Source organism: Nesoenas mayeri (genome assembly GCF_963082525.1).
Source record: "Nesoenas mayeri genome assembly, chromosome: 6".
Lineage (NCBI taxonomy): Eukaryota > Metazoa > Chordata > Aves > Columbiformes > Columbidae > Nesoenas > Nesoenas mayeri.
In genome coordinates this window covers 8,608,592-8,619,422 of record NC_137545.1, presented here as the reverse complement: position 1 = coordinate 8,619,422, position 10,831 = coordinate 8,608,592, and positions in this window count along the sequence as shown.

Below are 10,831 nucleotides of genomic sequence, written 5' to 3'. Positions count from 1 at the left end.
GGGCTGAAGAGGGACGACACGGCCCTGAATGACCTGCGTCTCTTCTGCTGCCCGTAACAAGCACTGCAGGGCACCTGATCCTGTGACCCAACTCCACAGCAGAGCCTGTGCCCGGGGTCCCCTCTCCTAGGACCCCATCTTCCATTGGAAGATACCTTAGCCCTGGTTCCCTCAGGAAGCAAATTTTCTCATCCCTATGGGTTCCCTCATTGTACAAGCTCCGCTGCCAGTCCCGCAACACGTACTCTACTTCCCAGAGATGCTCCCAAGTCCTTTTTGCCCCCACCCAAACTTCCAGATATTCCCCAGTGTCTCCAGCACTGACCCTGTCCCACCCTGAAATGAGCTTTCAGTAAAAACGTGTACCCAGACTGTTTTGTTGCTTAGAGGGGACAAAGTGGGGTAGAGAAGATTGGAGCTGCGGCCAGCCCTGCCAGGACACAGGGATGCATCCCCCACCAAATGAGGCAACCAAGAATTTGCAGCTGGATCTTCCTAAAAGGGCAAGAGGATGGGAGGATGCAGGCACTGGAGGAAATCCCAGTGGGGCAGAAGGGTGTGGGGACCACCGGGGATCCCTACTCAAGGAAGAGACCCCCAGCAGTGCCCCCAGCTTGGGGCAGGGAGGAAAAACAGCCCCCAGGCCCAGGCACCACTGGGAGTCGAACCCAGGATCTCCTGTTTACTAGACAGGCGCTTTAACCAGCTGAGCCATGGCGCCCACCTGCCTCACTGCTGTGGGGCACCCCACACCACAGGGTGTGCCATGGCCATGGCATCTGCCCAGCCCTTTTCCCCATCCCACTGCCACTCTGACACCAGGGTCACTGCAGGACCAACGGGCCTGGAAACAATGTTGGGACCCCAGGGATGAGGGACAGTGCTGTGTGTCCTGCGAAGCTCACAGCCTCAGCAACCACAGGGTGTCCTTGGGGAATAAAAGTTAACAATTGGGTCCCAGGTGAGCTCTGTGGTGGAAGGGTGGGAGTGGGGCTGTGGGTCCCCAAAAGGAGGGCTCGTCCGGGAGTTGAACCCGGGACCTCTTGCACCCTAAGCGAGAATCATACCCCTAGACCAACGAGCCGGGGTGCACAGCTGCCTGGGCACCCTCAGCCTGTGCCGGGCACTGGGGTGCTGGGGGGCAGCGCTGCCCAGGGACCCCACTGCTGTGGGCACCACTGTTTGGGGACGGGCCCTGTCACCAACCCCTGGGGAGCAGAGCGGGGCTGAGGGGTGTGTGGGGATGCACCGGCCACCCCACAGACCTTCCTGCTTCCCAGGACAATGGGGCACCCAAAGGGTATCAGGGGGTGCCTGGGGTGGGGGGGCAGGTATCTGCCCCAACTGTTTTGGTCTGGGGCTGTGATGGCCGAGGGGTGAAGGCGTTGGACTCGAAATCCAATAGGGTTTCCCTGCGCAGGTTCGAATCCTGCTCACAGCGAGAGATTTTTAGAGATTTTACCTTCTGCTATGGGAGCGGGTTTGGGGCTGGGGGCAGCGGGAGTGCTGGGAAGGGGCTGGGGACTACGGCAACTCCAGACCTGCACCTCACCTTCTCCCTGGCGAGGATCCTACACCAGGTAACCTGCTCTCTGGCACAGTGAGGTAACGCAGGGCAGTACTGCTTGCTTGGAGTCAGGTAAAATCCTGGATCCACCCAGAAGGAATGGGAGCCCCAGACTGTCACCCCAGCTTTGGGCTGGGCACAGCACGTGTGGCAGCTTCTCTCTTGCCAGGATCCTTGCCCGCCGTGCAGGTGCCCACTGCACCCACTGTGCACCATTGCTGAGCCCCAGCCCTGGGCCAGCTGTGCCTGCAGGCAGCCCCAAAGCTTTTTGGGAGGGCCTGGGGAGGCAAAAAGACATGGAGATGCTGGGGGTTGAACCCAGGGCCTCTTACATGCAAAGCAAGCGCTCTCCCGCTGAGCTACATCCCCTCTGCGTGGTCAGGACTGTGTCCAGGGGTCCCCACTCACCCCTGTGGTCCAGCTGCCCCACAGCCACTGGGGCCAGGGCATGTGCTGTGGCCACCTCCAAATGCCAGCCCCACGTCCCAGGGAACAGCAAGATGGTTTTGACAGCTCCAGGCTGTGCCAGGGGCAAAAAGCAGCATCAGTCATCCTCACCAAGCCCCCAAAATTGTGCGACACATCAGCTGGGGGTGCAAGGGGGTGCAGCACCCCGGCTCGTTGGTCTAGGGGTATGATTCTCGCTTAGGGTGCGAGAGGTCCCGGGTTCAACTCCCGGACGAGCCCTCCTTTTGGGAACACAGCTTATTTGGTTGGCTGGCCCTACCAGGGCATGATGAGGCCGCGGTGCCCAGCACAGGGGGATCAGTGCCATGTCCTGGCCGTGTTCATCCCCGTGTGCAGGCTGGACTCCCAAGAGCTGTCAGCGTGTGTCCCAAGGCTTATTTTTGGGACCAGAGCCATGGGGTCAGATCAGGGTGAGCTGTGGGCACTGGCACAGTGGTGTGGAGTGAGGGACATTCCCAGGCCCTCACCATAGTTTTTGCAGAGGGGATGTAGCTCAGCGGGAGAGCGCTTGCTTTGCATGTAAGAGGCCCTGGGTTCAACCCCCAGCATCTCCATAGCTTTTTATGCCAGAAACTGTTGTCTCCCTGGGTGTTGCTGGAGGACCCATCCCTTTGGTGCCTGCCCTGTGTCGAGGCTCTCTGCTGCACCTGGACTTTTTCCCAGCCATTGGTAAATATGCCCAGATGTTTCCTTTGCCCAACCCCAGTACGTGTGAGTACTGGGGATACTGAGACTGTGCAGATGGACCCACACCAGGATGGGGGGCATTTTCTCCCCAAAGCAAACCCGAGGGCAAAGCTGGGGTGTCCACCCCCAGGTACCAATGTCAGGGGCTGTGATGGCCGAGGGGTGAAGGCGTTGGACTTGAAATCCAATAGGGTTTCCCTGCGCAGGTTCGAATCCTGCTCACAGCGAGAGATTTTACCCACGGCTGGGTGGGGTTGGGGTCCATGGCAGCCCCATCGTAGGGGAGCAGTGTGGAGAGACAGGGCAGTGCTCTGGGCAGCTCTGCTTTGCCTTGTTCTGGGTAGCGGTGGGACCTTCTTTTGGGCATCAGCGCCTGCAGGGATGGGGCATGGACAGGGTGACACCTGCTTGGTACAGTGGGGACAGTTGGCCTTAGCACCTCGGCCACATGCCCCCTGCTGGGACAGTCCCATTGCTGCCAGGAGTGGGTCCTGCCCACTGCCCCGTGGGCAGAGACACAAAGCTCAGCCATGGCCAGGGCTTGTGCACTCCTGGCTGGGGAAGGGGCTGTCAGGGAGTGGGGGACAGCAGAGAGGGGTCCTGCTGCCACCGCATCACCACTCTGCAGCTCTGCCCAGGGGCCGTGGTGTGGGCACAGGCAAATCTCCTTTGGGCATACCTTCCAGAGGCAGAAATGGAGTTTGCCACCGCTGCGCTGTGCAGGAGGTGGGTTTGAGGAGGTAAAAGGCTATGGAGATGCTGGGGGTTGAACCCAGGGCCTCTTACATGCGAAGCAAGCGCTCTCCCGCTGAGCTACATCCCCCTGCCTGGGGACTGTATGTGCCTGGGGTCCAGCTGCCCATCCTGGTCCTCTTGGCCCCATGGCTTTTGGAGCCAGGGCAGTCACAGCCCGTGGCCGTGTCCGGGTGCCAGCCCTGCAGCCAGGGCACAGCAAGGGACACCTCCCAGCTGTGAACATCTATTGAGGCCAAAATGAACTTCCCCAGGTTCCATCCCACTACAACCACTTCCCTGGGTCCTGGAGCTCAAACAGGGAGTTCCTGCCCCACTGTAGTACTCCGGCTCGTTGGTCTAGGGGTATGATTCTCGCTTCGGGTGCGAGAGGTCCCGGGTTCAACTCCCGGACGAGCCCTCCTTTTGGGGACCTGCATGCATGGCCCCAGCCCATGGTGGAACAAGCACTGATGGCCGATGCCGAGGAGATGGCAGAGTGCTTGGGATGGACATGTTCCCACAGCCAGGATGAAGCCCCTTGAAAGCAGCGTCGAGGATGGTGCAGTGCAGCCCCTGACGGTCTATTTTTTGGGACCCTGGGACAGAGGAGGGTGAGCTGTGGGCAGTGGGACTCTGTGGGCAGTGGGACAGTGGTGTGGAGTGCGGGGACATTCCCAGGCCCCCACTGCAGCTCTTGCAGAGGGGATGTAGCTCAGCGGGAGAGCGCTTGCTTTGCATGTAAGAGGCCCTGGCTTCAACCCCCAGCATCTCCATAGCCTTTTGCCTCCCAAGAGCCCCAAAAAAGTCCTGTGGTTGCCTGTGGGCACAGTTGGCCTGGGGATACTTCACGGCACCTGCAGCCCGTGGGCAAATGCCCACAGCCCTTTCCCTCCCCTGTGCAGGTGTTGACGGGTGTGGGGACACCTGGTCCTCCTTCCCCAGGGGACTCAGAACAAAAGTTGGAGTTGGCAGGAGCTGCTGAGCTCTTGAGACCACTCGCCCCCACTGTGCTGGGTAGTGTCACCCCATGCATGCATGTCCCCACAGTGACTGTGACTGGCAGCGGATCCCCAAAAGGAGGGCTCGTCCGGGAGTTGAACCCGGGACCTCTCGCACCCTAAGCGAGAATCATACCCCTAGACCAACGAGCCGAGGTGCACAGCTGCCCGGGCACCCCCAGCCTGTGCCGGGCACTGGGGTGCTGGGGGGCAGCGCTGCCCAGGGACCCCGCTGCTGTGGACACCACTGTTTGGGGATGGGTCCTGTCACCAGCCCCTGGGGAGCAGAGCGGGGCTGAGAGGTGTGTGGGGATGCACCGGCCACCCCACAGACTGTCCTGCTTCCCAAGACAATGGGGCGCCCAAGGGATTTCAGAGGGTGCCCAGCCCACTGTGTGCAATCTGACTACGAGTCAACCGCTTTATTCTATAAATGTGACAGCCCGGGTGAGATATTTGAGCTCTCTGCTACACAAGTGTGGCTCGTTGACGATGGTTTGTACTACTCACAGATCAGTCAATGAGCCCAACGTAAGTTTCGTATCAGTCGTTTAACTGAAGTAAATATGTACTAAAGAGAATGAATCACTTAGAATTATATGAGAGCATGATTTGTAATATACTGTCTGCTTCATGTTACTTAGTAAGCTGAATTTGCTGAAATCTTAAGCTGTAAATTTCTGCTTATGTTTACTATACTTGCATCTACTTCATGTAAACAAAAGCTGCTACACTGAACATCTGCAGGATAGCACCTGTTCTACACTTTGCTGGCAAAATAGGATTCATTCAGACAAAACAATGCCTTCAAGGCTATGAACAACATCTACAGTTAAACAAAACAAAGGCCCATCTGAGATCAGAGGAAAAGATCAAATGAGAAGCAAGAAGACCCCAGACTCAAATATTGCTATTGGACTGAATCACGGTCTGTAAAGATAAAAATCATGGTTTTCTGTGCTTGGCTGGGACCTCTGCATAGGCACCCAGCTAAAGTCAGCCCTCCTTCTATAGTACTATTTTAAATTATTTATTTCTACAAACTCTGTTGCCTCAGAGTTTACTTCAAGAGACCTGGGATACAGACTTCAGAGCAACCTGATGTCAGGCCCCTGCAGGGGAGATAAGCAGGCTGAGATGTGGAATAATGACACTTTGAATTCTTAGCTAAGCGATATAAATAATTGGGTGTGCACATATAACCCTTTGCACATGAATACATGTAATCCCTTACATATAGTGCCTTTACTCTCTGTGTCTCTTAGACTTAAACTGTTGATCAAGTCTGAGGCTAAGTTTGGATCCAGCTGCACCTAGGCTCCTCTCTGAGAAGTGGTTTAGAAAGCAAGTGGGTCCATTCTGAACCTTGTGCCTCAACAGGAGGGCCTCCCTTTACCCTTCGCATCTTCTGTCTCCATAGAAATCATTCCAAAGCAACTCTCACCTAATACTGCTTGGCATGTTTCCTCCCTGCTCTAAGTAATAGAGTGAGCCTTGCCATTGAACTCTGTTAAATCACACTTTTCTTTGAGTGACCTAAATGTTGTTTTACGGCAAGCAGAACCCTAAATCACTCATCCTCAACAGCTTGGTATCTTACCAAAATGGTCTGCAGGTCCCCATCCTGCTACCCTTGACGGCTGCTTCCTCACCGCTCCCAGGTCTGCAACACCTGGAAGGCCATGGTGTGGCATTGCTGGGGACTCAGCCGGTGAGCAGGTTCTCTGCTGCAGGAGCCGCTCGCCAGGGCGGAGGTGCAGGGCTGGCTCTGCCCTGGCTCCCAGCTCCCACAGGGGCCCCCAGGATCTCCACCATGGGCACCAGGGCAGTGCGTAAAATTACTCACTGTGAGCAGGATTTGAACCTGTGCAGGGAAACCCTATTGGGTTTCAAAACCAATGCCTTCACCCCTCAGCCATCACAGCCCCAGACCAAACCGCCTGGGGGCGACACCTGCCCCCCCCCACCCCTGCCGGGCACCCCCTGATATCCCTTGGGTGCCCCATTGTCCCGGGAAGCAGGACAGTCTGTGGGGTGGCCGGTGCATCCCCACACACCTGTCAGCTCGGCTCTGCTCCCCAGGGGATGGTGACAGGGCCCGTCCCCAAACAGTGGTGTCCACAGCAGTGGGGTCCCTGGGCAGCGCTGCCCCCCAGCACCCCAGTGCCCGGCACAGGCTGGGGGTGCCCAGGCAGCTGTGCACCCCGGCTCGTTGGTCTAGGGGTATGATTCTCGCTTAGGGTGCGAGAGGTCCCGGGTTCAACTCCCGGACGAGCCCTCCTTTTGGGGACCCACCACTGGGGACAGCCCCTGTGGGGACAGGGCACACATGGGGTGACAATGCCTGGCACAGGGGAGATGTGTATCCTATGATCCCACCACTGCTGGTATCAAGGTGCTGCCAGCTGCCCCATAGGCAGAGAGACACAGCCCAGCCATGGTATGGAATTAGTACTGAGGGGGCAAATTTTTGAAATCAATTATCAAGGATACACTTGAGAATAAAGCTATATCCACATCTTCAGCATTTAAGACAGCAGAGAAGAAATCTTCCTGAGCCAGAAATTTACCTGGTGGATGAACTTTGCTCATTATAATCTCATTATAATACCAAAACACACCTCCATCTCAAAGGATACACACCTCCAGTGTAATTTTGAGCATACTCAGTTGAGTTTTTACCTTACAAATCCAGGCAAGGGTTTTTTACACTAATCAGTAACAAAGGTAAGCGTGACTAGAGTCACTCAAGCTCCACCTAAATGTAGAAAATAATATAAAATACCCTAACAACAGAGAAAAGCTGAAGGGGAGACACCATCATCGAGAGGTCAAAGGAACAGCATAATAGGACTTCTCAGACCAGTTGAAGTGCTGGGTCTGTCTTCTCCATCCTCAGGAGGACGCTCTTGGGTAAGATTTGAGCACTTAATTATACCAAGTTTTCCCCCAGGACACTTAAGCATGTATTTGTAATCACATTAATAGCGCTATATAGTCATCTTAGAATTTATATATATACATATATATATATATATAGGTATCAATACTTCCTTCTTGCAACTAACATTTGTATTTCAACTAAAATGTATTTCTGCGACTCAAGTGTGTTTTTGCAAACAGTGTATCTGTCAACGGCATCTAAAAGAACTTGTGCCTGTTGCTTTAATAAACCTCATTCTTTGGGCATCTAGTGGTGAGAATTCCTCATTGAATGTGCTCAGACTTACAGTATTATTCTACCATTTGTGAATCTGTGCCAGTGCATAAATTCAATGATAGCCACTGACCCGCACTATTAGTGGGTCTAATTGTGCAAATTCAATGTTAATGCGCTCAGACTTATAGATTATGTTATTTGTGAATCTGTGCCAGCATGTACGCTGGCCTGGCTGATGAGCACAATTGGACTTATAGCACTGACTTGAGGTTATTTGATGTAATTGGGCATCACTCAGGGGTTAAGCCCAGCCGCTCCCAGTGCACACACTGAGGTCACGCTGGATCGCAAGGGGGTTTAACTTCTGCTAAATTAATCCTCTTAACGCAACACATGGTGAGGGCTTGTGCCCTTCCACTGGGGAAGGGGCTGTCAGGGCGTGGGGGATGGCAGAGCGGGGTCCTGCTGTCACCATGTCCCACCAGGCAGCTCTGCCTGTGGGCCACATCCAGAAAACCATGACCCTGGTCTGCCCCACAACCATGACCCCATCCCAGACACTCGCCAGCCCAGGGACACCCAGTGTCTGCGAAGCACTGAACCCCACGTCAGCAGCTGCAGGGTCTGGAGAAGGAAGCAGTGACCAGGATTTTCCAGGAGTCACAAGAGCGCTGGGTCCAAGGCAGGTTCAGGGGGATGTAGCTCAGCGGGAGAGCACTTGCTTTGCATGTAAGAGGCCCTGGGTTCAACCCCCAGCATCTCCATGGCCTTTTGCTTCCCCAAAAAAGCAGAGTGGGATAGTGGATGCCCAAAGGAGGACCTGTCCAGGAGGTGAACTTTTTACAGCCTGAATGAGAATCATACCCTAGACCAATGAGCTGGGGTGCACAGCTGGGACCTGGTGCATATCTTGTCCCCCCCAGGGACCCTGCCCCACACCTGCCTGTACAGGGGGTGGCACAGAGTTCACTGTACCCAGGAGCTGCCAGTGTTGGGGTTCGGGGATGTCCCCAGTGGAGTGTCCCCTTCAGTAGGTGGCACAGCTGGAGGGTGCTGTGGGGTATCTTTCATCCTCAGCTGCTCTCAGGATGGGGACAGGGGTATCCTGGAGCTGGGGCAGCCATGTGGGGCGCCCCATGGCAGTGGGGCAGGTGGGCGCCATGGCTCAGCTGGTTAAAGCGCCTGTCTAGTAAACAGGAGATCCTGGGTTCGACTCCCAGTGGTGCCTGGGCCTGGGGGCTGTTTTTCCTCCCTGCCCCAAGCTGGGGGCCCTGCTGGGGGGTCTCTGCATTGCCCCAGGCAGTGAAGACCCCCAACTCTGTCCCAGGCAACTCAAGTCTGGGGGCAAGGAGTTTCCTTCTGTCTCCTCTCCCTGTGAGGCACACAGAGGAGAGATGATCCAAACTATTTCGATTAGGGAAGTGCAGAGATTGTCCAGTGCTGGCTTAACCCCTACCATCTTCCCCATTAATTTGCACAACTGGTACTGAATGGTGCAGGAAAACCCTCTGGACACAAGATGGTGGACCTACAACAAGTAACAAAGCCTGGGGCACACACTTTTACTACCAAAATAAATGCCATCTTGCCCTTTGCCATCCTCTGAACACAGAGACAGAAGGGGACATGGAGAGGGGCAAATGAATTCCCCTCCAGCAGGTGTGTGGGCAGCTGCCTGCCAACACCAGCCATTTGGGCTGCCAGGGCTCTGCCTGCTCAGCCCAGATACCCAGAAGATGCCCTGAAGAACCAGCCACAAATTTACAGACTTCGGCCAAGAAAAATGGGGGGGGAAAAAAAAAAAACTTAAAAAAATAATGGCAGTAGCAAGGGACGAGGTGGCCGAGTGGTGAAGGCGATGGACTGCTAATCCATTGTGCTCTGCACGCGTGGGTTCGAATCCCACCCTCGTCGGGCCCCTGGGGACCCCCACAGAAGGGGAGGGTCCCACCTTCCTCTTTACCTCTCTCTGTTTTGCCCGTTCATGTTAAATAAATAGCTGACTCTGGATTGCTGCTCCCACTTGCAGAACCTGCTCCCACTTGCCCAGGGACCTGCATTGCCCTTTTGTGAAAGGTGCTGGCCCCCAGGCTCCCATGCAGGAGCGATGTGCTGCCCCTCTCCATCCCCTGAGCCCACCTACTGGTCACCCTCCTGTCAGCCAGCTACCATCTATGTCTTCTTCAGGAGGCAAAGCTCCAAACCGTGGGCAGGGAAGGTCAGCAACAGGCTGCCCATGTTTGCCAGCAGCAATGTGGGCACAAGCTGAGCCTGGGCACTGCTTTTTTTCCCCCTTCTGCTCTGTCAGCCAATTTATTACTTCCTGCATCTCATATGTAAACTCCGGGCATCCCTGTCACACCAATGGGAGACAAAAGCCAACCCTGGACAAAGCCGTGCCTTGCTAAGCCATTGCCATGTCCTCGAGGTGCTTCTTGGAGGATGGCAGAGCTGTTGCACGTCGGCAGCTCCCTCCTGTGTCTGCAGCAGTGCTCACAGTGGAGGTTCCTGGGGAGAGGATAGGGTGAGCCACTGCGAGGTGAGGAGGAAACAGGTAAAATAACCTGCCTGCTGGGAGGTTTTTAACTGCTGAAATCCCAGCGGTCTTGCAGACAGGGAAGCCTTGCATTTGTCAGAGCATGTCTGTGCTTTGACGTAGCTGGGGAAACATGTTGTACCAGCCTTGCAGGTGCCTTTCCCGCACCCACCCCTTCTTTCTGCAGATGAGGATGTGGCCAAGCAATGCCATGGCTTGGAGGCAAGGCAAGGATGCTCAGGCTTAGCTGCCCATGCTGCAAGCCCCGCACCGGCTTTTTGGCCTTCCCTGGGGCCATGTTTCCTTCCTGTGCTTTGGGGAGATGCCCCTGGGGACCAGCTGGGAGCTGCTTCCCTCCATCAGCAGCTCCCAAGCCAGAAATGGTGATTGGACTGCAGGGAAATAGCCAGGCACCCTGCAAGAGGGATTTGGGACATTTACTGGGGTAAAAGCAAGAGTTTCACTGCATGGGGGTTACAGCTGTGGAGAAACACCAACTTGCAGTTGGAGACGGCGAAATGGGAAGGGGCGGTGGGTGCAGCTCCTCCTCCGGTGGTGCATGGCTTGGGGGCTGCTGCAGCAGGATGGGACTTGTGGGCTTGCAGGGCAGAAGCAGGTGAGAGAGGAGACAAGACGTCTCCCTTGGAACACTGTCCATCCCTGCCAGGCTGTGTCTGCCC